We start from the raw sequence: 27,333 nt of genomic DNA, 5'->3' as shown, positions 1-27,333 counted from the left end.
TCTCTCCAGGAGACAGTCATGCCTCGCTGCCTTCCAGTGACCAGGATGAAAGACGCGCCCATGAATTATATATTTCAAGTCATCTCTAAATTGCCTGGCAATTACAGAACAGCAAGGTCAGGTGCCGGGAGCAGAACCTCCCCTTCGGCGGAGAAAGACAGATGGATGGAAACACATCGATTTACAGAAAGATGTTACCTCTTGGAGGTAGGTTTAGGAGTGATTTATTTTTTCATTTTGCAGATCTGTATTTTTGTTTTCCATAATTAACTGTGATTTAAAGAAAGAGACAGAGCGTGAGTTTTGATATCAGTTAGACTTGGGTTGGAATCTTGGCTCGTCACTTAACAGCAGTGAGAAGCTGAGGAAACCACCTAATCTCTCTAAGCCTTAGTTGCTTGCCCATAAAATGGGATGAGAATATGACAGGCAAAGCATCTGGGTATTGACAGAGTTAGCTGCAGTAACCGTTTAAAATGCTTACCATGGGGCCAGGTGATTTCCAGGCCTCAGCACAACCACAGTTATTGTTATTTGCACTTTTGTATCAACAGGGGCAGCTATGGCTTGGTGAAAGGTGAGTTCTGGAATGCGTAAGAGTCCTCCTCCAGCTCTGTTACTTTGTAACTCAAGACCTTGGCAAGGCTTAAGCCCAGGAATTTGAGGTTGCAATGAGCTATGATCATGCCATCGCACTCTAGCCTGGGGAACAGAGTGAGACCCTGTCTCTAAAAACAAATAAACAAAAAACCCTGAACAATCGCATGTCACCTCTCTGAGCCTCCATTTTCCCGACTTGTAAATGGGTGCCATCATGCCACCTCTCAGGGTCCCTGACAGGCATCTAGTCATCTAGTCCCCGTCGGTATCCCTTACTCTTCTTATCCCAGGCCAGAGGGCTGACAGGCACAGAGTAAGGTGGAACAGGCACAGAAGTTAGAACTGGGGCAGTCTTGTATCTCTTAATTTATTTGGGATTCTTTTAAAAGAGAGTCCTCACCAGCCCCAACATTAATAGGTCTTTGCTGTCATGATGTCTTTAAATTTAGATGAACACCCCACACACAAACACGCATCCGCCCACACACCCCCAGGAATAAATCCGCCCGGGTGGGAGGGAGGAAGGTCTGTCTGGTTGCATCCCAGGGAGGAAGAGCGAGGCACGAGGGTTGGAATAGGATGCTGACGGCTGCAGCATGTCAGGTTCCTGAGGGGACAGGGAAGCTCCTTTCAGTCCTCATAAGTAGCACAGGACACCCTCTGCCCCCGGTGGCACACAGGGAGTCTAGACAGGCTAGTCCCATGAAGAGGTCAACCAGATGACCACTAAGGTTCATGGGCTTGAGTCCGGACTCCCCTGTAGGACAGGCTGGGTGTCCTGAGTGACATTTGCAGCCTCTCTGAGCTGGGTTTCCCCATCTGTAGAGGAAGCGGTTGCAGGGCCATTTTCATAGGCTCACAACCTGCACTGTGTGGTCCCACAGGACCCACACTCAGAAGGCCTGCTGTGCTCAATTTAAAGCTCTGCTGTCGCTGTCTTGAAATTCTTAATAATTTTTGAAAAAGGAGCCCCACATTTTCATTTTGCCCTGCACCCTGCAAATTATGTAGTGGGTGCTGGGTGATTGTGAAAGTTGGAGGAGGCTCATGCTGTGGTCTCAAACATCCCTTTTTCCTGTCCCCACCTTTTAACCTCATTCTAATGATGTGTAGCCTGGAGCAATTGGACTGAGCTTTCTCTTCCTCTGGCTCCTGCTTAGTAAAACACAAAAATAAAAACTACCTTAAAATTTCTTCTGGTTCCTACTTACTGCTCCCTCCCTCAACATTCAAACTACAGCTCATCCATTCATTCAACAAACATTCATTGAGTGACAGCCACTTGGCAAGCCAAGGTTTGTCCCACGGGCGTGGCCTGAGCCAAGGGATCTATCCACAGTGAGAGTATCCTGCACAGACCACACAAATGCATCACCTCTGAGGAAAATTTCTCCCTCCTTGGCTGAAAAGACCTCTATGCTAATCAGTGGGAGCGAAATATTCTCCACTGTGGGGGCAGCATGTTTTTATATCTTCAGTTAAGAAACATGTATTGAGTACCTATTGTATGTCAGGTGCTGTGAATACATCCATGATGACATGGCCCCTGCCATCAGGAAAATGACAATCTTATATTTTAGCTCATAAAATCTTGGGGTCTGTCTTAATTTCAAGCACAATCAATCCCAATTTTACTTGTTGGGCTTCCAGAACCTTGAAATATACAATTTCTTTTCTTTTTTTTAATTTTTTTTTTTTTGAGATGGAGTTTTTCTCTGTCACCCAGGCTGGAGTGCAATGGTGTGACCTCGGCTCGCTGCCACCTCTGCTTCCCAGGTTCAAGAGATTCTCCTGCCTCAACCTCCTGAGTAGCTGGGATTACAGGCATCCGCCACCACGCCCCACTAATTTTTTGTATTTGAAATGCATCATTTCTAATGTTTACCATGACTCTATAAGGTGAGTGCTATTCTCCCCATTATTCAAATGAGAAACTGAGGCTCAGATAGGTCCAGTGACTTGCGCAAGGTGACACAGGTCATAAGTGGCAGAGCTGGAATTTCAGCCTAGGGCTGTGTGGCTCCAGAGGGATTTTAGTGACACTACTGCTTCTGGTACCGAAGTTTACCTCCCCAAAGGAAACATGTACTCCTTGGAGCCAGGTCTTCCCCTCTCCTCTATGGCTAGCTCATTGCCAAGTCCTGGATGATCGTCTGGATCAAACCATTCCTGAAGGAATCTCAAGTACAATTGCCAATCCCACCACACAGAAGGGAGGCCTCACACAGCAAGTTGGTCTTTAAAGTCTCCTGAATCAGAGAGAAGAAGACCCTCCAGGCCAGAGAAAGCTACTGGCCATTAGCCACGTGGTTGCTGCAGTTTTATGTCCCATATGGAATCTGGTTTGGCCTTTTAGTTTGATCCAATCAGGCAACTCATTGCTACAGTGTGATGCTCAGGGGCTGCATAGAGCAGGAGTTCTCAAACTGGAGTGAGCTTGGAAATCCTTTAGGGGGCTTGTTAAAATACAGGCTCTGCACCCCCTGCCCTTCATCCCCCACAGAAAGTTCCTGACACAGCAGGACTCCGGTGCGGCCTGAAAATGTGCGTTTCTAACAGGCTTCCAGGTAAAGTTGATGCTGCTGGTCCAGGGACTAGAGTTTAAAAACCTTCTGTCCAGACAATTAGAACAGCCCATGTGAAAGTGATTAGAGGAGGCTGGAAAAAAAAACAACAAAAAACAAAAAACAACAACTCAGAGTTTGATCCTCGGTGAGGGGACAGGTGGCCCTTCACTTAAAGGCCAGCCTACTACTAGTGCCCATGAGACACCAAGTGTGTCCCAGAATCTTTCCGGGCCTCAGATGGCACATGTTAAGTGGACAGTATCTCCTTCAGAGGTTGTGAGAATTCAATGAGAATGAATGTCTTATCATAACTACCACAAACTCCTACTCAGAGGGTGCTTTCTACATAGGTGGTTGTGAGTTGAATTTTGTCTTCCCAAATTCATACGTGGACATCCTAACTGCCAGTACCCCAGAGTGTGACCTTCTTTGGAGACAGTCTCTTCACAGGGGTAATCCAGTTAAAATTAGGTCACTGGGGTGTGCTTTAATCTAACATAGGTAGCCTATGAGTATTGTTGCTATTACTGTGAATAGAAGAATAATACCACTGTTTAAAGTTTCTAAGAAGTTGTAGGATCCATAGTATAGGCCTTGGCTTACATGTAAAAATAAGCAGACAAAGAATATTGAGGCCCCGTCAGCATGTAAATGTCAAATGATTCAGCCATAGTTTACATCTTGACAGATGTGTGTGACTAAGGAGAAGGTGGTAAAGTATCTGATGTATAGTGCATAGCAAGGAACAGTCCTGTCATGATTTGAAGGGTCAGGCAAATGCCTAGAAGCGAGCCAACGTTTCACCATGCAGAGAGATTCGATGGGGCTGGTAGGTCGATGAATGAGGGACTGATACTTTTTATTAGGGGTTGTGCTTTTCAGATCTGGTCACCATGGATGCTAGTCACCACCATGCCCTTTCATAAGTGTCCTTACAAAAGGAGGAAATTGGGACAGATACATCCAGAGAGAAGACGCTATGAAGACACAGAGAAGACAGCCATCTATGCCAAGGAGAGGGGTGGGAAGCAAATCCTTTCCACAAAGACGTCAGAGGAACCAACCCTGCTGACACCTTAATTTTGGACTTCCAGCTTCCAGAACTGTGAGATAATACATTTTGGTTGTTAAAGCTACTCAGCATGTGGTGTTTTGTTACAGCAACCCTGGCAAACTGATACACCAGTGCTCTGCACAGGACCTCAACACTTCCTTTTTCTTTTTTTTTTTTTTTAATGAGAGAGAATTTATATGTGGCATGGTAAAAGCAAGTGCACAGGAAGTGACCCACCCAGATCAAGACTCTGAACATTCCCCTGGCTCCTAGAGGCTCTCTGCTGTCCCCTCTCAGCAAATCACCCTCCCCAGGGGCCATCACTTTTCTAACTTCTATCACCATAGGTTAGCTTTGTACATTCTTGAGGCTCTTATTATTATTTTAGAAACGGGGTCTCACTATTTGCCCAGGCTAGTCTTGAACTCCTGAGCTCAAGTGTGATCCTCCCATCCTAGCCTCCCAAAATGCTGGGATTACAGGTATGAGCTACCACGCCCAGCCATTGAGCCTCATAAATGGCTGAACAATGTTGAACAAAGGAAGCTGGCCCCTTACATTTAAACTCATTTGTGCCATGACAGGCACTATAATTATCTTCATTTTACAGGTGTAGAATCAGAGGCCCAGAGAGCTTCAGTAACTTGCCCAAGGTCACACAGCTAGGGTGTAGTAGGCAGAGCCAGGATTTGACTGGGTAAATCTGGCTGCACTCACTATAGTTACTGCTTTTAAATACACAGCAAGTGCCCAGTAACTATAATCATGGCAACTTCTAACAAGCAGTAGCTCTCACTCTGGGCCAGGCACCATGCCAGCTCTCTCCACATTACTTCATCTAACTCTCACACCAGTCCTATTTAGTATTTTTAAAATATATCTATATAAAATAATACACATAATATATATTACATATATACACATACTAAATTTTCTATACCTCATAATATTACCAGTGAGAAATACTAATACAAGCCCCATTTAACAGAAGAGTAAACTGAGGCTCAGAGCACTGAATAAGGGATGCAAGGTGATAGACTCAGCAAGTGGCAGAGCTGGGATGGCTTGCAGAACTCGTGCTTATGACTGACATCAGCTGCCTCCTGCCAGCTGCTGCTAAGAGCAGCACCAGGACCACAGATCTCAACAACCCGTGCTTTAATTAAAATCACAATGAGATGCCACCACACACCTGATTTTTTCCAGTCCCCTCTAATCACTTTCACGTGGGCTGTTCTAATTGTCTAGACAGGAGGTTTTTAAACTCCAGTACACACACATTGTACTGGAATGTCTCAGATAAAAAAACAAAAAACAAAAACTAATGCCAAGTGCTGGAGCGGATGTGGAGCAACTGGAACTCCCACCCATCCATGGTGGGAATGCAAAAAGATATACTGCCACTTTGGAAAACAGCTTGACCATTCCTTAAAAAGTTAAATGTCCATTCCTAGGTATTTCCCCAAGAGAAATGAAAACCCACGCTCGGGCAAAAACCTGTATGCAAATATTTATAGCAACTTTATTCGTAATTGCCAAAAATGAAAGCAACCAAATGGTGAATGAACAAACTGTGGTGCCTCCATACAATGGAGTACTACTCAGCCATGAAAAGGAATCAGCTACTGATGACACAGCAGCACTGATAAACCTCAAAGACATTATGCATTATGCCGAGTGAAAGAAGCCAGACTCAAAGCCTATTATGATTCAATTTATATGACACTCTGGTAATGGCAGAAAAAAAAAGACAACACAAAACAGATCAGTGGTTGCCAGGGGCGAGAGATGAGAGAGGGATTGACCACAGAGGGGCAAAGAGCAATTGTTGAGGGTGATGGAACGTTTGTTCATCTTGATTGCAGTAGAGGTTACATGGTTGTACACATTTGTGAAAACTTGCTAAACTGTACACTAAAATGGGTGCATTTTACTGTAGGTAAACGATAATACAAAACGTTAAAGAAAATTTAACAATAGGCCGGGGGCAGTGGCTCATGTCTGTAATCCCAGCACTTTGGGAGGCTGAGGTGGGCAGATCACAAGGTCAGGAGATCGAGACCATACTAGCTAACATGGTGAAACTCCGTCTCTACAAAAAACACAAAAAATTAGCCAAGCATGGTGGCGGGCGCCTGTAGTCCCAGCTACTCGGGAGGCTGAGGCAGGAGAATGGCATGAACCTGGGAGGTGGAGCTTGCAGTGAGCTGAGATCATGCCACTGCACTCTAGCCTGGGCGACACAGCAAGACTCCATCTCAAAAAAAAAAAAAAAAAAAAGAAAGAAAGAAAAGAAAAAGAAAATGTAACAATAACCCACTGTGCTTTTTTCCTCCTATGCTGGCTGCTTCCCTGAAGGAAGGGATGCTTCCAAGAGGATTAACACCTGCTCACTTATCCTAGGCGCCTGAAAGGTTCACCTGGAGGCAGGGGATGGCTCAGTGGGGGCAGGGATGGCTCCCAGGAACACCTGGGTTCCCACACAACCCTCATGCCATTGCCTGCTTTGCTCCCAGAGCAGTAACATTGGGGTTATTTTTGCTCTGAGAAGTACCAGCCACAGGGTTTTTTCTCTGCAGGCAACCACCACCCCCTGCTGTGTTTACATAAAAACACATTTGCACAGGGTTTTGTTTTTACATTTGCCTCAGCGGCCTGGATCCTATTAAACCGAGGGGAGGCCTGATTATCTGGCTGGAAGCAGCTGACGGGAGAAAGCAGGTTGGAAGAGGGTGGTGCGGGCACATGCTTCCTCTCTTTTAGTCTGTGGAATCCTGGGGTCTCTGTGCAGAGGTCACGGAAGTGCTCATGGGGCTCACGTGTGCATGTCCCAGCATTTCTCAGCCTCTGCACTACTGACATTTTGGGCCAGATGCTTCTTTGATGAGGGGAACCGTCCTGTGCTGTGCATTGCAGGATGTTTAGCATTCCTGCCCCCTGCGTGCTGGTAACACCCACCAGTCGTGACAAGCAAACCTGTCTCTAGACATTGCCAAATGTCTCTTTGGGCAGGGGAGGAATTGTCCCCTGTGAAGAATCACCTGCTTATAAAAAGAAAGCTGATGCCTGCTCAGCTCAGTGTCCCCCTCCCTTCCAAGACCACCATCAGCACTCTGAAGAGAGGGGCCAGTCTGTCTCTCTCACCTCTGTGTCCCTGGCTCCTACCACAGTGACCGACACATTTCATTTTAGAAGCTCAAGGAGGCGGGGCATGGTGGTTCACACCTATAATCCGAGCCTTTTGGGAGGCCGAGTCAAGAAGATTGCTTGAAGCCCAGAGTTCTAGGCCAAACCTGGGCAACAAAGCAAGACCCCATCTCTGCAAAAAAACCCCACATGTTTTAAAGTTAGTCAGGTGCAGTGGCATGCACCTGTAGTCCTAGCTACTCATAAGACTGAAGCAGAAGGATCCTTTGAGGTGGAAGGCTGCAGTGAGCTATGCTTGTGCCACTGCACTCGAGCCTGGGCAACAGAGCAAGACCCTATCTCTAAAAAATGGAAAAAAAATTTAAAAATTAGGAGTTCAAAGACATTTTGTGGGATGAGCAAACACTGGCAATAGGAATGACCCAATGTTCATTAGTTTCCTTGGTTTTGAGGACACTGTCCAGCAATCACATCAGACTCTGGCCACCATGTGGGGACTCATGTACTAAGTGCCAGGCTGTTCCCATATTCCCTCATCAAATCCCCACAGGAGCCCCCGAATCAAAATCCATGATTGTCTCTATTTTACAGGTGAGGAAACTGAGGCACTCTGCTGGCAGGTGGTAGAGCTGGGATTTAAGCCTGGAAATGTCTGACACCAGAGCCCAGTCTCTTAATTATAACACTCTATCTAAGGCAGCTTCAGCCTTGAATATTTTTTAAGGGCAAGATGCCTACACACGTTGGGAGGGAATGTGGGTGGAAAGTGGAGAAGCTGCCCAGATTACTACGGGAAGGACTGTGGACTTTGAGGCAAGAAAGACTAACATCCAAATCCTGCTCAGCCACTTGTCAGCTCTGGGAACTTGGGCAAATGACTGGGCCTCGGTTTTGTCATCTGTCAAGTGGGGACAGTGATCATAATTCAGCACAAGGATTTGTAAAGATCAAGTGAGATAACGCTGTCAAGTGCATAATGCGGCCTGGCAAACACCCCACATTCAAGGAGCAAGATGGTTGCTCCTTGGTTGGTGGTTGGATGAATGCACAGCAGGCTTTGGGGAGAATGGCCCAAACTAAGGTGGAGATAGAGGGGAGTTTATGCCAGATCACCTGGTAGGGCAAGGGTGTTCAAACTCCCGATAGTCCCTGACACAAACACACACACACACACACACACACACAGACTGAGCCAGGAATCAGCTCTTCCTCAATGGCTTCCTGACTTCTGATTGGATCAAATAAAGGCCCATTGTGTGTGCAGACCAGTGACAGGACTCCTGGCTGGACAGGAAGCACACTCAGGCCCCTTCACCATAGGAGTAAGAAGGATGCTGACCCCCTGGAAACAGCAGAGCCTCATTCAGCATCCCCTGACCCCAGCATTCACCTGGCAATCAGTTCACAGGTGACTTGGATCTGGCCTCCACCAAGGCTGGTCTTGTGGGAACCCCTGAGAAGCACCACTTCTCCCAGGCCTGACCAAGGGATAGGATGAAGGCAAGGGCGGCGGGGGGGGGGGGGGGGCTCCTGGCCATCAGCCATAGAAGCTTCTGATTCTCTGAGTTAATTCAAGAGTCTTCACGTCTCCTGCTGAGCAACTGAAGAGCCCTCTGGAACCTCTTTTCAACTGAAAACAGTAATTTGCAAGAACTCGCCATGCCTGGAGCAGAAGGCCTTTCTCACAGCCCAGAGCCAGTGGGGCCACTCTGAGGCTCCGCAGCTGCTCAGGCTGGTGGCTGGTGGGAGGGTCTGGGCTGAGGATGGGAGGGGGACATCTCAACAGCGCCCTGGGATGAGCTGGGGCTTTGACAGTGAAGCAGCAGCAAGGGTGCCATGTCTTGTGTCTTAGCCCTCTAGGCTGGGGGCTTAAACAACACACATTTATTTTTCATAGTTCTGGAGTCTGGGAAGTCCAAGATCAAGGCACCAGCAGATCCAGTGTCTGTGGAGGACCCGATTCCTGGTCTTCTCACTGTGTCTTTCCATGGCAGCGAGAGAGAGAGAAAGCGAGAGAGAGAGAGAAAGCGAGAGAGAGAGACAGAGAGAGAGAGAGAGACAGAGAGACAGAGAGAAGCTAGCTATCTCCTGTCTCTTCTTGCAAGATCTCTAATTTCATTCATGACCTAAACACTTCCCATTGAAGATTATGACATTAGCTTGTGAATCTGGGGGGACACAAACTTTCACACCGTAGCACCTGGTGTGTTAGCTTCCTAACGCTGCTGTAACAAATTACTGCAAACTGGGTGGCTTAAAGCCTCAAACGTTTATTCTCTCACAGCTCTGTGGGACAGAAGTCCAAAATCAAGATGGTGGCACGGTTGGTCCTCTCGGGAGGCTCTGAGGAAAAATCTGTTCCGTGCCCTCTTCCAGCTTCTAGCAGTTGCTGGAGATCTTTGGCATTTGCTGGCTTGTAGAGGTGTAACCCCAATCTTTTTCTCTGTCTTCACGTGGCATTCTCTCTGTGTGTCTGCATGTCTCTGTTTTCTTTAATAAGGACACTAGTCACTGAATTTAGGGCCCATTTGAATCCAGTATGTCCTCAACTTAACTAGTTACAGCTGCAAAGACTCTATTTCCAAATAAGATCCAATTCTGAGGTTCCAGATGGACATGGAATTTTGGGGGACACTCTTTAGCCCAGTATATCTGGCATTGAATGCCACCTGCTGCTGTGTGACCACAGACAAGTGGCTTAACTTCTCTGATCCTGTTTCTTCATCTTTAAATAGGGCTAAAAATAGGACTTTTGTGATAATTGGGTGTGATGACAAAGTATAGCAAGTGATCATGAGCACAGACCCTGGCAGGACCTAGTCTGCCACCTACTTGCTGTGTGACCTTGAACAAGTTACCTAACCTCTCTGGTCATCCATTCCCCTGTCTGTAAAGTGTGAATATTGAAAGAGATCATGGTCTTCCTTCCTCTCCCATAGTCCCAGCTTCTTAGAGGTCTCTGACAGCCCTCTAGGGTCCAAGGGAGCCCTTAGGATTTCCAAAAACCCTAGAAATGATATATTAACTCTCAACAATGGTACAGCTCTGTGCTTTTGGCTGGATTTGAACTGACTGAATGCAAAGCCTATTCTTTCTCAAGACAAGTAGAATTCCTCGTCAATAATATTTGTCAGTGTTTCTGATAGTATTTCTTTTTTGTTTAAGAATAAAAAGAATTCTTATTTAAAATCATACAGTTTGACAAAATTCTTCCCAAATATTTACCTGTATTTTACAAGCAGGTGCACTGAAGCTCAGAGAAGGGAAGTAACTTGCCTAAGTTCACACAGCTGGTTAGAGGTGAAATGGGGATTTGAATTCAGTCTGTTTGACTCCAGGATGGAAACTCTTAATCCAGCTGTTTAATCACCTCAGTAGACCAGAAACTATAGAGCAGAGAAGTACAATATGAGCCATATATATAACCTAAAATCTTCTAGAAGTTATGCGGAAAAAATGAAGAAGGAACAGGTGAAATTAATTTTGATAATATATTTAATCTATTAGATCTAAAATGTCATTTCAACTAAGTGTGAAGCATTATTAATGAGATATTTCACTTCTTCTTTTCGTATAAAGATTTAAAAATCTGATGTGTATTTCCATGTCCAGCACACCTTACTGCAGTCTCGCCATATTTCAATAGCCATATGTGGCCAGTGGCCACCATAATAAATGGTGTAGTTCTAGCGATATGGATGTCTGTGCATTTGCAGAGCTGGAAGACTAGGTTCTTTTGGCTCCAAATGAAGACGCACCACCGACCTTCCCGGGCGGGAGGTAAGAGATTTGAGTGACTTATGTCTCTGTCACCCAGACTAGCCCAGGTACCCAGTGATGCATTTCATGGGCACAAAAGCCCCAGCCTCTCCCACCTTAGCACAACCTTACCCTGGCTGAGGGCTTTGTTTGCTCTGAAGCCAGCCTGGTCTCATGTGGACCTTTGAGCCCAGCCTTAGCCCAGGGACCTCTGTGGATCAGAACTAACCCTGCAGAGATGCCTAAAACAGCTTCTGCAAAAGCCCACAGGACCGAAATCCCATGACTTGCTTTGAGTCCCAGCTCAGCCATTCCTAGCTGGGAGAACTTGCTACCATTCTGTAAAATCAGGGTCAGAAGAATACTTCCTCTTTCACAGAGTTGACAGGAGGATCAAGTGGGGCTCCATAAGAATCACTTTTATCTCTTGAACACTGGCATCATGTCAGACATTGACTAAGCGTGTTACCCAGATCTGCTGTTTTTATTTCCATTGTATAGATAGGGTCACTGAGTCTCTGAGAGCTGAAATAACTTGCCCAGCAGCACACAACTAGCGAGTGATGGATTCAATGATCATAGACCCTTTCTCAGAGGGTGATTGTGGGACTTAGATAAATTAGTAAATTAAATTAAAGCACTTAGAAGAGTACCGGGCAATAGATTTTTGTTCTCATTATCATCATCGTCATCATTATTGTCAATATCATCATCCGTGCCATCATCATCAGCATTAATATTTACATCATCACCATCATCATCATTGTTGTCTTGTCACTGTCTTTGTCATCACCATCATCAACGTCATCATGATCACTTATATTCCTGTTTCTCTCTGTGTGTGTAGGGAGTACACAGCATAGTGCTGGACCTGCATTAAGTGACTTTCCTAACTTAGCTAAGCAGTAAATTTTGCTAAAACTAACCCATAACAGAAAAAAAAAATAAAGGTAAGGCTGAAAGGTGGTTCTTGTTTGGAAGACACACATACAAGCTCACACACATACATCCAGGACATTTTCTTTGGCTAGAGAACACTGCCAGCATACAGCTTTGAGAATGCCTTTGGGGAGAGAAAAGCAAGCTACCTGCCACAGGTTCTGCGGGGCTTATTCTCCCCTTTCCAGTACAAGAAGGCTTTGGGAGCACAGCCTCTGCCTTCAACCACCCTGTGGGGAAGCTGCCAAGTAAAATAACCTCCCTTGGGTCTTTAATGTGCTGCTCAAATAGCGAGGACCTTGTTTGGGGTGTTAGATCAACACTGCCAACCAAATTTACAGAGTCACTGCCAGTCAAGCTCTGGGCAAAACCAACAGTGTGCTCTTTGGCTACCTTTCCTCTCACCCAGGGAGGTAGCCTCTCTCTGACTTCTTCATTCCTCCATCCATGACCCTGGAAAATTGTCCTATGCCCTGTTCCCCTACATGCTACCAGTCTAATGAGATCGTTAAAGCCGGTGACTGTGGGTTTTTATGCAGATGTTTGCGTGTCAGAATCTTCCTAAACTCCAAGCTCTGGGTGGGCGGGAAGCAGAGAGAGCCAAGAATGGGATTTCAAGAAGGGGAGTGACTTTGGCACCACTCAAATCAGTCACAGATGAAGCCTCCTACTAGCTCACAGTGACCTTTCAAACTTGATGTTTCTGTCGAGGCCCATGGACAGCCAAATTTTGCAAATCTGTGCTCTCAGCAGAGCTAGGGGAACACCCTAGAACAGTGGTCCCCAACCTTTCTGGCACCAGGGACTGGTTTCACTGAAGACTACTTTTCCACAGACTGGGGGGTGGCGGGGTGGGGATGGTTTCTGGATGATTCACGTGCATTACGTGTATTGTGCACCTTATTTCTATTATTCTTACATTGTTACATATAATGAAATAATCATACAATTCACCACAATGCAGAATCAGTGGGAGCCCCAAACTTGTTTTCCTGCAACTATACGGTCCCATCTGGAGGTGATGGAAGACAGTGACAGATCATCAGGCATTAGATTCTCATAAGGCATGTGCAACCTAGATGTCTTGCATTTACAGTTCACAGTGGGGTTTGTGCTCCTATGAGAATCTAATGCCACCACTGATCTGACAGGAGGCAGAGTTCAGGCAGTAATGTGAGCAATGAGGAGCGGCTGTAAATACAGATGATATTTTGTTCACTGGCCCAGGGCCCCATGAGATAGGTACTAGTCACAGTATCCCCATTTGACAGACAAGGAAACTGAGACACAATGAGATTGATAAACTTGTCTAAAGTCATTCAGTAAATAAGTGGGATAACTAGGATTTGAACTCAGAAGTCTAAGGCTGTATAGGCACACGGAGGGGCATCCCACACAGTCTTGGGATGGGAAGTCAGTCTTGGGATAAGAGATGTGTAGGGGTACCTAATGGAGGAGATGGGGCAGGATAAAAGGGCATTTGAGGGAGACATGGAGATGGTGATCCAGGGAAGATATGTGACTTGCTCAAGGTTTCTGGCTGAAAAGTGGCAGAGCATGATCAGGATCCAGGACTTCTGTCTCCAATCCCATGTTTCTGCTACTTCTTCATACCCTTGACCTCGTGAGCCCTGCTGTCTAACCAGCTAAGCTAAACCAGGGCTCAGCAGGAGCCCAAAATAGCTACGGCTTCCAGGCAAAATTAGTGCCGAGTCAATGTTGCCCCCATTCATCACTCTGACTTCAACCTTGTTATTTTCAGGCAACAGGGCACTGAGAATGAGTTGAGACAGAAAGAGAGAGAGAGAGAGACAGGGAGAGAGAGAGAAAGAGAGAGAGAGAGAGAGAGCAAGCCTCCTTCAATCCTGCTGCATTGCTGAGTTTCTAATGGAAAATTTGTTATTTATTTGAAAAAAATGATGGGACATCAGTTGATTGCAGCCCCAGGATCATTTTACTCCTCACCCTCTTCTAGCATTGATGCTCTCCAGAATCCACATTTCATCCAACAGTGGGGTTTGCATGGGGTTGATCCTAGACTCACCTCCAAAAATAGGTCCTGCCTAGCCTAAGCCAATCAACATGGCCCATATCCCTCTCCCACCACAGTGATTGGTTCAGAAACAAGCAGGTATTCTAATCAGAAACAATAAGCCTTTGGCTGGGAGAGAAAGATTCTAGATTCTTTGGATTTGGGCATCTGGGAGAAGTGAGCTTGGCCTCCTGGCACTATCTTGCTACCATCAGGGCAGCTGAAGCATAGGGGAAGGTAGAGATGTAGAGAAACTAAGATCTCATGAGCTTTGTTTGAGCCTGGATCAAGCCATACCTGAAGCAATCCCTTGCAAATTTTGATGTCTGTGAGCCAAAATAAATTATTCTCTTTTTAGAAAGTCCACTTGAGTTGTGTTTTGGTCATTTTAAGCACAAAAAAATGTCTTCCTCAAGTTATAGCTGTTGCAGAACGACCACCTGGTTTTGGGCAGTGGAGAACACACAAGCGAACATCTGGAATAGAATGAAAATTAAGGGGTTGGAGTGGGGTGGGGGAGGATCTTTCTGAAACAAAGATTTAGAATGATCATGAGTCCAACAGGCAGAGTCAGCTCTGCAGAACATTTAAATGCAGCCTATGGCTTCCTCAAGAAAGAACAATTACAGTAATGACTTTTGTCTATTAAATACTTGGTTATTGTATTTTGCGCTTCATCTCATCTTACCATTCATATCACCATGTAAGGTTCAAATATTCCCATTTACAAGAGGAGCAAACTGAAACCCAGAGAGGAGAAGTGATAGCCCCTAAAGCACACAGCAAAGAGTCCGGCTGCAGTGGCTCATGCCTATAATCCCAGCACTTTGGGAGGCCGAGGTGGGTGGATCATTTGAGGTCAGGAGTTTGAGACAAGCCTGGCCAACATGGCGAAACCCAGCCTCTACTAAAAATACAAAAATTAGCTGGGCGTGGTGGTGGGCACCTGTAGTCCCAGCTACTGTGGAGGCTGAGGCAGGAGAATCACTTGGACCCAGGAGGCGGAGCTTGCAGTGAGCCAAGATCACGCAACTGCACTCCAGCCTGGGCAACAGAGCGAGACTCTGTCTTTAAAAAAAAAAAAAAAAAAAAAAAAACCGCAGCAAATAGACAGTGAAACTGGGCTGGGACATAGGTAGGTCTGACAGGGAATCTCCTGCCCCAACACATCACCACCTCCGTAAGAACAGATGCATGGGAGAGATCCTGCTTACTCTCTGGTGGATCAGATTTAGTATCTGTGCCTGTGAGCCAATGACAAAGTGTGTGAATTTCACCAGGACCACGTTCTCCATTTAACCTTGGCAGAATCCCAAGTGCAATAAACATTCCCCCAAAATGGCAAAGAACTTTGCTGAAGCCAACAGAGGATTTTGCTTAGGAGCAGATACCCTAAGAATCTCAATGTAGAAATGTCTGGGATGTCCATTCCCACTGCTGGCATCAATCTTTAGACATAAGATTCATTAGATGACCCCATCACGAAAATACCAAGAGCAGAGTCATTTACTGAGTTCTACATTCACACTCACAGGCCTCTGAGGCAGGTGCTATGATCATCCCACTGCACAAATGAAGGAGTTAAGGCTCAGAGAGTTGAAGTCACTGATCCAATATTACCGAGCTAGCAGAGCATTCGGACAAAGATCTGACTCCCAACCAGGAGGCTTTTCAATACATCAGTGTTTCTCAAAGTGTAGACGCCATCTCAGCATAAGGGAAGTTCCAGTGTCAAATACCATTCTATCATAAAGTAAGAAAAGTATTCACTTTTAATTTTCTTTCAATATCTCTGATGACATCAATAAAAAATCTCAGTTTGGTGCTAATAGAGCTTCAACACCTCTCAAATGCTTGCTAATCTGCCTTTATAACAGAGAGAGGCTGCAGGTGTAAAATCCCAGGCAGGTAATGGTGCCTGGCTAGAATTGATCTACCTTGTCTTGGTTTGGAGTGTTTGTAGTGATTAACCTCTATTTAGGGAAAGTCATATTGATTTCATATTTGCAGGTAAGTTAATTCCTAAATAAACAATTTTTAGTAAAAAAGGAAATCAATTCCAAGAAAAATGGCAAATGTGGGAAAAATTGCAAGGGTGGTGTGCTGATGATTTAAGTTTGGGAGATGTCTCCACCTCACACTCATCTAAACTCCAAACTTCTGCCTCATCAACTCAGCAAATGGGAGGGTCCCACATAGAAAAAACATGTAACCTTGGCACCAGCCCAAACTAGGCTTGCTCTGTTGAAGACAAAATGCTGAGTAGGGCGGGTGCAGTGGCTCACGCCTATAATCCCAGCTCTTTGGGAAGCCAAGATGAGAAGGTCACTTGAGCCAGAAGTTCAAGACCAGCCTAGGAAACATAGCAAGATCCTGTCTGTACCAAAAAAATAAAAAGTAGACTCCTCTTTGGGGTAACAGAGCCTGGGTATGCACAATAGAAAAATCTTTGACCTTTAACAGCACCTGGAACCATGATTCCTCCCCTCGGAACCAAGAAGACTGGGACATGGCCAGGACCTGAACTCTGGAACTCTTTCAGAAGTGAGGGGTCTACTGGCCCAGAAGATCCAGGGTTAAAATCTGCCTCAACATACTTTACTGTAAATGGTCAAATTCAAAGCCCTTTAATCAGACCCTGCCAACCCACCACTCCTAAATCTTTTCCCTTGCCCTCTGATCCCTTAAAATTTGCTCCAGATCCCAAATTGGGGAGCCTGACTTCTGTCTCCTTGCCAGCCAGGTTTACAATAAAGTATTTCTTTTCTCAAAAACCAGTGCCATAGTTGTTGGCTTTTATGTGCATTGGGCGACAAGTCCATTTGCTGGTTAGCAAATGAGCCCACATGAAAAGAAGACTGGGTACCCCCTTTGTCCCCACCTTCTCCTACATCACATCTCTCAAACCCACCAGGTCAGATGAGGCGTTCCTGGACTGGGATGTGAGGAGTTATTGGGCATCCTTGTCTCCTAAGCTTTGTGACCCACACAATGTGGAGATGCGGGCAGATCTGTTGGAGAGAAAGCTGTTGCGGGCAAGGATGGCATTCCTCAAGTTAGATTCAGGCTGGAGGACTGGTGTTGTCCACTGAAGCGAAACATTCACCTACCTAGGACCCTGCAATTCCACTCCTGGGTATACACCTACAAGAAATGAGTGCTTAAATCTCCCACAAGATTTGTACTAGGATGTCACTAGCACCTCTGTTCATTAGGATCCCAAACTGGAGAAAATCAGCCATGTGTCCTTCAAAAGGAGAAAGGATTAAAATTGAATGAACAAGAAAGAAACTGCTGATATATGCAACAACGTGAATAAATCTCACGGATATAACATCGAGCAAAGGAAGCCAGGCACAAAAGAAAAGACAGAGCAAGATCCCATTCATATGAAGTTCAAGGACAGGCAAATTAATCTCTGGTGACAGGGGTATCAATTAGGAAGCAATGCAAAGAAACTTTCCGGAGTGATAAGAATGGTCTGCATCTTGACCTTGGCAATGGTTCCATGGGTCTGTACGTTTGTAAAAATTTATTGATTTTGTACTTGACAGTATGTAAGGTATACCATCGTAGGAAGTTTACAAACGTCCCCATCTCTGCAAAAAAAAAAAAAAAAAAGGTTTAAGATTAAACAACAGTATAAATAAGTGAAGGGCTACAGGTCTAGTGGTAATGCCAACCACTCTGTCATGGGTCCTGGGCTGTAGAGAAGACAGTGACCCACTGGGATGTCAAAGGCAAGCAATCATTGATGCCACTATGTGTCACTGATTCATTCACCTTTTCAGGCATTCACTTATTCTTTTAGTATCTTTCCTTTTTTTTTTTTTTTTTTTTTTGTCCATGCTTAGTATATTAGTTTCCTACGACTGCAGTAACATATGACCACAAACTTACTAGCTTAAAAAAAACCAGTAAGTTCATTCTATTCAGTTCTGAAAATCAGAAGTGTAAAATCAAGAAGTCTGCAGGGCTGGCTCCTGCTGGAGGCTTCAGGGAGAATCTGCTTCCTTGCTTTTTCAGCTTCTAGAAGCTGCTCGCGTGCCTTGGCTCCTGGCCTCTCCCTTTCCTGCCTGCATTCCATCACTCCAACCTCTTCTTCTATCATCACATCTCCTGCTACTGACTCAGGCCCTCCCTGCCTCCCTTTTATGAAGATCCTTGCGATGACAGTGGGCCCATTTGGAGAATCCAGGATAATATCCCATCTCAAGATCCTTAACTCACTCACATCTGCCAAGTACCTCTTACTATGCTTAATGTACCATATTTGCAGGTTCCAGGCATTTGAACGAGGACAGCTTTGGTAGGGCAGAGGAGGATTATTCAACCCACCACACTTAGAAAGAAGGGATGGTATAGACTTTTTCTTTTTTTTTGAGACGAAGTCTCGCTCTGTTGCCCAGGCTGGAGTGCAGTGACGCGATCTCGGCTCACTGCAAGCTCCGCTTCCCGGGTTCGTGCCATTCTCCTGCCTCCACCTCCAGAGTAACTGGGACCACAGGGGCCTGCCACCACACTGGCTAATTTTTTGTACTTTTAGTAGAGACGGGGTTTCACCGTGTTAGCCAGGAGGATGGTCTAGACTTTTTACGAGCTCAGACTTGGGAATCAGATCAGACCCATCTGGATTCAAATACTGCTTATTAGTGGTATCGCTTAGCTGATGACCTACCACTTATTAGCTTCATGTCCATAGGAACACGATTCAGCCTCTCTTGAAGCCCCAGTTTTCCTGCCTATACAATGAGGTATCACTCTACTTCCTCTGGGTTTTTTGCGGAAGTAAGTGAAGTGATGTTTAAGGCAGTTAGAGAGACCGGCACAAGGTACAGGCTCAGCACACAGCCTGTGCATGCAGTGATATCTTAAGAATGAATGATATTGATGGAAACAGCCATTTACCAAGTCCAGGGTACTTTGCTACCCAGGTCTGTCAGACTCCAGAATCCATCAGAAACTGTTCTGGAAGGGCCTCCAGGTCTGAGCAGAGGTTGTTTGGAGAGAGAAAAGAGAAGGCCTTACTCCTAGCCCCTCCAGAAAATGGAGGAAATGCATTCTCCAGGATGCTGAGAAGAGGGTCCGAGCCCCGTTCCTCTCCCCAGCAGGGAATAAACATCCGAGCTTTTCTGCTGGCTGCCTGTCATTTATCAGAGATGGAATTTCCTTGGCACTTTGGGAAAAACAGATGCCAAGATGCAGAAAGAAAGAGATTTTTTTCTTTCCCCCAAAAGTAGAACTTGGCTCATACATGTGTGGGGCACGTTGATACAAATGGAATGAGAAAGCTCTGGGAGCCCTGGGGACTGAGGGTGTTGCTTGCATCTGAGTGTGAAACGGGTTGGGGGGCTGGGGATCCCCCAGCCCATTTTCCAAGGCATATGTGTTTGATTATTCCACCCGTGAGTCTGAAGGGGGCTTGGTGACCCCTCCCTCTGAACAGGCAGGATTCCAAGAGCTTCTGGAGACATGTGAGCCTGCAAGGAAGATTCTGAAGAAGCCCAGAGGAGGAAATGAGAAGAATGTGGCCAATGTCTTCAGGTTTGGAAGAGAATCTGAGGTCACCGGTCCCTCTGCTGTCCTTCCTTTCCACCCTCACCAGTATTCTGTGGCCAAGGGCAGGCCTTAGCTGGACCATCTACCATCTTACCCCATCTCTGCCACTTGGCTTCTGTGCAACGTTGGGCAAGCGACGTCTTCCCTCCGTGAGCCTCATTGTCCCCATCTGTAAAGTGGGGAGGATGGTGATGCATGGGCCATGGCGAGGGCTTGAGATGACAGTGCACAGTGAAGCCATGGTAAAACCTGCATGCGAGGGGTCTCATTCATTATTCTGATCAGGTGGAGCTTTTGTTTTATAGATAAGGGCACTGAGGGCCCAGAGTGGGAAAGCAACTCACCCACATCACACAGCCCAGCTGTGTGCTGGGTTCTGACCCATTCTGGACCCACCACAAGCTTCCCAGGCATCACAGGACTGAACATGCTGGTCATAGGAATGACAAAACAAGAACTATGCAGTGAGCACTCGCTTTCTGCTGGGCTCTGTGCTCAGCCGGGCTGCCAACAGAGTACCACAAACCAAGTGGCTTAAACAACAGAAATTTATTCTCTCCTGGTTCTGGAGGCTGGCAGTCAGAGGTCAAGGTGTTGGCCGAATTAGTTCCCTCTGGGGGCTGTGAGAGAATCTGTTCCAGGCCTCTCTTGAAGCTCCTGGTGATTTGCCAGCAATCTTTGGCATTCCTTGGCTCATCGAAATACCACCCTGATCTCTGCCTTCCTGTTCCCATGTCCTTTCTCCTGCGTTCAAGTCTGTGTGCAAATTTTCCCTTTTTCTAAGAACACCAGTCACATTGGATTAGGGGCCCACTCTACTCCACTGTGACTTCATCCTAATTTAACTAATGCCATCCGCAATGACCCTATATCCAAATCAAGTCACATTCTGAAGTCCTGGGGGTTAGAACTTAGACATATGAATTTGGAGGGAGGAATACAATTCAACCCTTTATGGACCCTATATGCTTTATGATATTTTCTTATAACAGCTCTGCAAGGTAGATTGGAATCAATATTTCTATTTTACAGATGAAGAAAGTGAGGTTCAGAGAGCTGAAAAACTCCCCTAAAGCCACATATACAATGTGTGCGGTGGCAACACCAAGATTTAAACATCAGGTTGCACCTTTCCAAATTTCACTCTCTCTACCACACACCTGCCAGCCTCCAAACACATGCTTTCATCCGTCATCCCAATAACACAGTTAGGTGACTTCTGTTATTACTACCACTTTACAGGTGAGGAAACTGAAGCTCAGGGAGGTGATGGGACAAGGCCAGCGGTTGCAAAGCTCGTCAATGGCAGAGCTGGGATTTGAATGCAGGCACCTGCCTCCTGAGTTTGTGCTCTTGACAATTTCACCCCTCTCCAATTGAGAAATCCTGGGTGTGCTGCACAACACAGTATAGCATAATATAATACAGTATATTGTGTTGTATTATCTATCACATCATATATCATATCTGACATGGTTTGGATCTATGTCCCCACCCAAATCTCATGGTCAATTGTAATCCCCAGTGTTGGAGGTGGGGCCTGATGAGAGGTGATTGGATCACGGGGGCGATTTCTCTCTTGGTGCTGTTCTCCTGATAGTGAGTGAGTTCTCATGAGCTCTGGTTGTTGTTTGAGTGTGTGGCACCTCCCCCGCCGGTCTCTCTTGCTCCTGCTTTGGCCATGTAAGATTATCCTGCTTCTCCTTTGCATTCTGCTATGATTGTAAGTTTCCTGAGGCCTCCCCAGAAGCCAAGCAAATGCCAGCATCATGATTCCTCTACAGCCTGCCTAACTATCAGCCAATTAAACCTCTTTTCTTTATAAATTACCCAGTCTCAAGTATTTCTTTACAGCAATACAAGAACAGACCAATACAACATACTATCTTGTCATATCCTATCCTGTAGCTACAAAGTAACTAGGGTGGGATTTAAAGTAAGCTCTGTCCACCTCAGACTGCAGGCTCTGAAGTGACTCCTTAGAATCAGCCCATCCCACCAACCAAATTCCTGCAGAACTCACAGCAACGGTTCATTTTCACGTTGAGTCTTGAAAGCAGCTCACCTTCAGAAGCCACCCTTGGCAGCCTCTAAAGGCCAAGCAGTCACACTCCTCATCCTGACGAGCTCCTAAATTAACTATGAAGCTGTAATGATGTAACATGGCTCTCATGTTATCATACCGTGTCTAATATCTCCATGGAGGCCCCTGGCAGAGCCCTGGTTGGGCAAATTCCCTTTGTCTCAGCACATGGGGAAACCTCAGGAGCCCTCACAGCCAGAAATACCCTCAACAGTACTGAACAGTACTGTTGGCTGCCAGGGGCAGATTGTATAGGAGAAAAGCCAACGCTGAGAAAAACAAATGATGGCAAGGACCGTCCTCCCACGCCTGCATTCCCCAGCAAGAGATGCTGCAGGGGCTGCTCCCCAGCAAGAGATGCTGCAGGGGCTTTCCGGGGCAAGGAGAGAGATTCCTCCCCTGGGCAGAGCCAACTCATAGTCGAAGAGCAAGAATAAGAATTCCTCATGCTCAGGTGAATCCAAGAAGTTGCAGTGGGGATTTCAGAACATCACTAGCTCATTTGTTTCAGCAAGACGGCCATTCATCAATCTATGAGAGTTCATTGAGCATCTATTGATGTGCCAGGCTCTGTGTGCTGGGGATGCAGAGATGAACAAGACAGAGTCTCACCCTCCATGGGAGTCAAGACTGAGAGGCCAGAGGCATAACACTGTAGTACTGTGGAGCCCTAACTTAGCCACTTTCCTCTCTGCCTTGGTTCTCTCATCTGTGGAATGGGCATACTGTGAGTAGTTTCTCTTACAGAGCTGTTGTGAGAACTAAATGTGTCACTATAACAAAAGAGGCTTAGGACAGAGTCTGGTGTACTGAAAGCATGACAGGCACACTGGCTATCAGCACCAGCATCATCACCAGGGCTGTGATGGGGAAGCAGCAAGGACGAAGGAGAGCCAGCTGGAGAAGGAGGTGTCAAGAGTGACACCTGAGAAGATGATGCCATATTAAGAGAAGGAAACCAGATGGAGAACGGCCAGGGCAATCTCCAGAGGTGGGACAGGGCTGTGTCCCTTTCAGAGACACAGAAGAGGCTACGATGGCTGGAGCACAGTGAGCTTTGATTTTATTCTAGGGGCCACAGAAGGTCTTTAACCATCAGATGTGTGTTTCCAGGAAGAACTCTGGCTGTAGTGTGCAAGATGTTACAGAATCCAGGCAAAAGACAGATGGCTTGGATCAGAATAGCCAGAGGTGAAGGTACAAGCATTAAAGACACAAAGAGGATAATGTTGGTTCCACGAGGACGGGGAGGGATCTGTTTTGTTCACCATTGTACTGCCAGTGCCTGGCACAAATGGGGTGCTCAGGTAATACTTGTGGCTTGAGTAGGCATGGAGGGTGAGGGAGAGGGAGGACTTGAGTATGATGACTTGGGCAGTCGGCAGGATGTCAGGGAGGGATGAAGGGCTGGGACAGGAGACCCGGGAGTCCCCTGGGATATAACATCCCTGTTTATTCTGCTGTGAGAGAAGCATCATCGCCTCCTTTATCTTCCAGAGATGAAAATGGAGACTCAGAGAGACAAAGCAACTTACCTGAGATCACACAGCACAGAAGGGGCACATATTGGGCCTTGCATCTAGGGTTGTTTTGGCCACTCCTTACCTGGCCCAGTGGCCCTGTGTATAAGGAACCCCCCAGGGACTTGTCATAGGGGAAAGCATGGGAACACGCTCAGCCTAACACCAGGTTGTATTTCACTGCTGACAGCCTCAGGCTCTTCTCCAGAGTGAAACCTTGCAGCCAAGTTAAAGGGTGGCCTTCATTGCTGGCTGTGTCTCAGCGGTGTGCTCTGAACTCGAACCTCTCCTACTCTCTCCCTTTGTGGCTGCTATCACCCACGCCTCTCCAGGGGCAATTTAATCTCTGGGTGTCCAGTTCTCTGACATGCTCCAGAAACGAGGTCAGTAGGGTGAATTGCAGCATTAGCATAAATTATTGACCCAGAGGTATATGGCCACTGAAGGACTTTATGTGTAGCCCACACTCAGACATTCCGTAAGTACAGGCTGTGCAGAGAACGCAGAAGGAATCTGCCGAGTGTAGGATGTTGGCTGACATGGTATCAGCCTCAGACAGCCTGTAGTGCCTGGGTGTTTGCGTGGCCTCAAAGGAGCCTCCCACAAGTTACGAGATATTTTCCAAAGGAATTCATTTGTATTTGATTTCCCTAAATTTTTCTCTCTTTCTCATTTCAAGCAGGTGGACAATTTTGTTGTGACCCTCAGTCCCAAGAATATATTTGCAGGGCAGGAGACAGTGTTTGCAGGAAGCCAGTCTAGAGTCACAAACACAAATGTCTACCAGGGCCAAGGAAGGGAGAGGAGGCCGCTCGCAACAAGATGAGGAAGAACAAATGGAGGAGCTCACCCGACTCTGGGTTGGGGACTTGGGGGAGACAGCAGCTGGCACTCAGCTCCAGCCCATGGTTGCTTGGAATATCCTAAGTTTTTAAGAGAATTTGGACATCTGGGTTTTCATAGAAAATATTCAACTTTTTAAATCTTGGAAGCTAAAGTAATTAATTTAAAAAGATACAAAAAAGGGAAAACTGTGGGGAGGGTAAAAAGATCAGTCAGGGCCGGCAGCTCCGGGGGTAGGAGAGAAATAGGTGGGGCCCAGAGGATTTGGGGGCCATGAAACTCTTCGATATGACACTGTAATGGTGGACACATGTCATTACACACTTGTCAAAACCCAAAGACTGTGCAACATGGAGTGAACTCCAATGTAGGCCGTGAACTTTAGGTAATAATAATATATCAATATTGGTTCATCAGTGGTGCCAAATGACCCTCACTAAGACCAGATGGTCGTATAATAGTGGAGTGAGGGACAGAGTGGAAAGAGTATATGGAGGAACTCTCTGTACTTTGCTACTCAATTTTTCTGTAAACTGAACATTGCCCTCCAAAATAAAGTCTATTATGACAAACAAAAAGCAAACAAACAAACAACCAAGAAGCCACAGAGAAACATCTGGGGCCCTCATTCAATTTTACAACTGCCTGTTTGCAAATTCTGTTGAAAGCTCATTGATGAGCTTATGGGGTGGAGTCCTGGGGAGGAGAGTGGAAGTGAGAAGGTGATTTATCTGGGACAGGGAACAGGTCAGAGGTTCCAGACAAGTCCTGGCAGTGCCTGAGGGAAGCATCTAGACACGTAGTGCCAGAAATACCAATGTGGCAGAGCTTCGCCTGTTGCTCCAAGCTTGGCTCAGAATAGCAGAGTTTCTAGACTTGGAGGAAACATGCTGGATGGCTAGTTGGGGTTTGGTGGTGACCAGGGAGATATTCAGCCATCCTGGGAGCGAAGGAGCCTCAGTAATGACTGAAATTAGAGTTTTTCTACAACTCAGTAGAGACTCCAAGTCGAATTTGACTTAATTTAAAAAGATTCAAGAAAGTTGACATTTCTGGTACACCTGCATTTGTGGGCTTAAATAGATTTCTTGATACCCACAACCCACACCTGTCCACCTTAGCGGAATTCAACAATCTGTCAAATCAGATTTTTTAATGTGTTGGCTCCTTAAATATATAGACGAGGTAGGATTTCAACCCATTCTTAGAAAGGCTCTGCTCAACAACCCAAGGTCATCCCTCTACTACTGGGTCCCGCTTATAGGGAAATGAACACTTATGAAGACCCTACTATGCACCAGCCAGTACATGGGTATTATTCTAAACAGTTATAACTGCTACTATTGATTGGGTGCTTACTATGTGCTGAGCTAGCCTGACTTGTTAACCTGTGAGTTAACCCATTGTACAGAGGAGGAAAGAGCTCAGAGGTACTAAATGGTGGGTTGAGGTTGCCTGGTGCTAAGTGGTGGGGCCAGGACATGGACCTGGGCCTGCCTGGTTTCAGAGCATGTGTTCCTCCCGCTCCTGTTTGTGAAGAACCAAATCTACTGCTTTCATCTTCTCACCATCTGACAATCTATTCACACAACGCAAAGCCAAATAAAAATTATATTTTTTGCTCACGTGAGATTTTTAGAGTTTTGGCAAGCATTTAGGAAGCATCTGACAAACACTTTCAAAATATTACATTTGAACAATATTTGAACTGCAGCAGATGGCTTGTTGGTATGTGTCGGGGGGGGGGCACAGCCTGGGCAGTGTCGATGTATATTTCAAAGAGCTCAACATGCCACTTCCTATGTGGGGTCTCCAACAGTTCCCTACATCTTTTGAATAGCCTGGGAGAGGTTGGGAGTCTTTTCAGATCATCTTCATCTTCCCAGACGATATGGGAGGCAGAATGATAACAATAGTATTTGACATTCTTAATATTTATGGAGCTATGTGCCAGGCACTGGGCTGTGCTCTTTGCATAGATTATCTCATTTAAATCTCACCACAGACCTACAGAGGAGGTACTATTCTTATCCCCATCATCTCGATAAGAACACTGAGGCTCAGAGAAGTGATATAAACTGCCCAAGGTCACAAAACTCACAAGTGGTAGGGCTGGGATTTGAACCTAGGTCTCTCTGACTCACAGAGATCACATACTCACCACCGAGATTCCTGGGGTCTTCCAGTCGTAAGCAGGGCCTTTCAGTCAGTGTTGACCTCTTGGGACTATCATAAGAATCATACTGCCATTTCTTCTGTCAGTCAATCAGTCATTCAACAACCAGAAAATGTATCGGGTCCTTATTCTAGGCTTGATAAGACACACACGGCTGAATAAAATTTTGTCTCCCCACTGAGAGCCATGATTGGTGTATGCATATGGTACTAGCTGTGCATCAGGAAGAACAGTAATTCTGGTCCTGGGGTACAGGGTCTGCCATCACGCCCTTAACAGTACTCCCATACACCAACTCTCCTCCATCCATATCAAAACTTACTGTGTCCCATTCTTCCACTTCCAACATACTAATATGCTAATAGCAAAACCTTATCATATCTAAGCTGGAGTGAATCTTACGAATTGTCCCCATTATATAGATGAGGCAACTGAGGGTCCCACAAAAGAATGTGACTTGGCTGAGGTCACAGAGCAGATCCAGAACCAAAACCCAGGTCTCCTCACTCCTCTTTCAGAATTCTTTCCACAACATTACCCTGCAGCTGCAGGCTGGGATCTGGGGCATTCTCACCATGTCTCACGTGATACTTCTAGGTACTCTTCTTAAAATGTCAATAGTTATGTAATTATTTTAATGGGAATAGTTACAAAAATTATAAGTGCCCATCACACCTTGATTGTGTATGTATTATTGCTTAGAATGAAGCAATAATAAATAATGAGTTCATCTGGATTCATGAAAAACATGCAGCTCTGGGAAAGTTATTGAAGATAGACTAATAAATGCTGGAGTTTGTGGACATTATCAGTCTGAAAAAGAAATGTTAATGGAGGTGATTCTGGACTCTTGTGCATGACAGTGGGGAGATGCCTTTCCTCTGAGAAGCTTCCTGGAACCCTCTTGTGGCAAGTAGAATGCTACCCCAAAGATATCCACGTCCTAATCCCCATATCCTGTGAACATGTCACCTGTCATGCAAGCAAAAGGGACTTTGCAGGTGTGATTAAGCTAGGAATCTTGAGAAGGGGAGATTATCCTGGATTATCTCAT

General features: G+C 45.9%; 1 protein-coding gene across 2 annotated transcripts in view; it reads right to left on the bottom strand.

Annotated features, from left to right (window-relative positions):
• The window catches only part of WSCD2 (WSC domain containing 2), a 126,134-nt gene that overhangs the window by 73,760 nt on the left and 25,041 nt on the right, over positions 1-27,333 (bottom strand). Inside the window, exon 2 of one of the 2 annotated variants that reach the window (XM_025403394.1) lies at positions 14,396-14,574. The exons of the other annotated variant lie outside the window; for it this stretch is intronic. The gene's annotated coding sequence lies outside the window, so the exon portion shown is untranslated. The remainder of the gene's footprint in view (positions 1-14,395; positions 14,575-27,333) is intronic. 2 annotated transcript variants of the gene reach the window in all.

Source organism: Theropithecus gelada, chromosome 11, assembly GCF_003255815.1.
Source record: "Theropithecus gelada isolate Dixy chromosome 11, Tgel_1.0, whole genome shotgun sequence".
NCBI classification, from domain to species: domain Eukaryota; kingdom Metazoa; phylum Chordata; class Mammalia; order Primates; family Cercopithecidae; genus Theropithecus; species Theropithecus gelada.
Note: the sequence above shows the minus strand (reverse complement) of the source record. Positions and strands in the feature narration are given on the sequence as shown.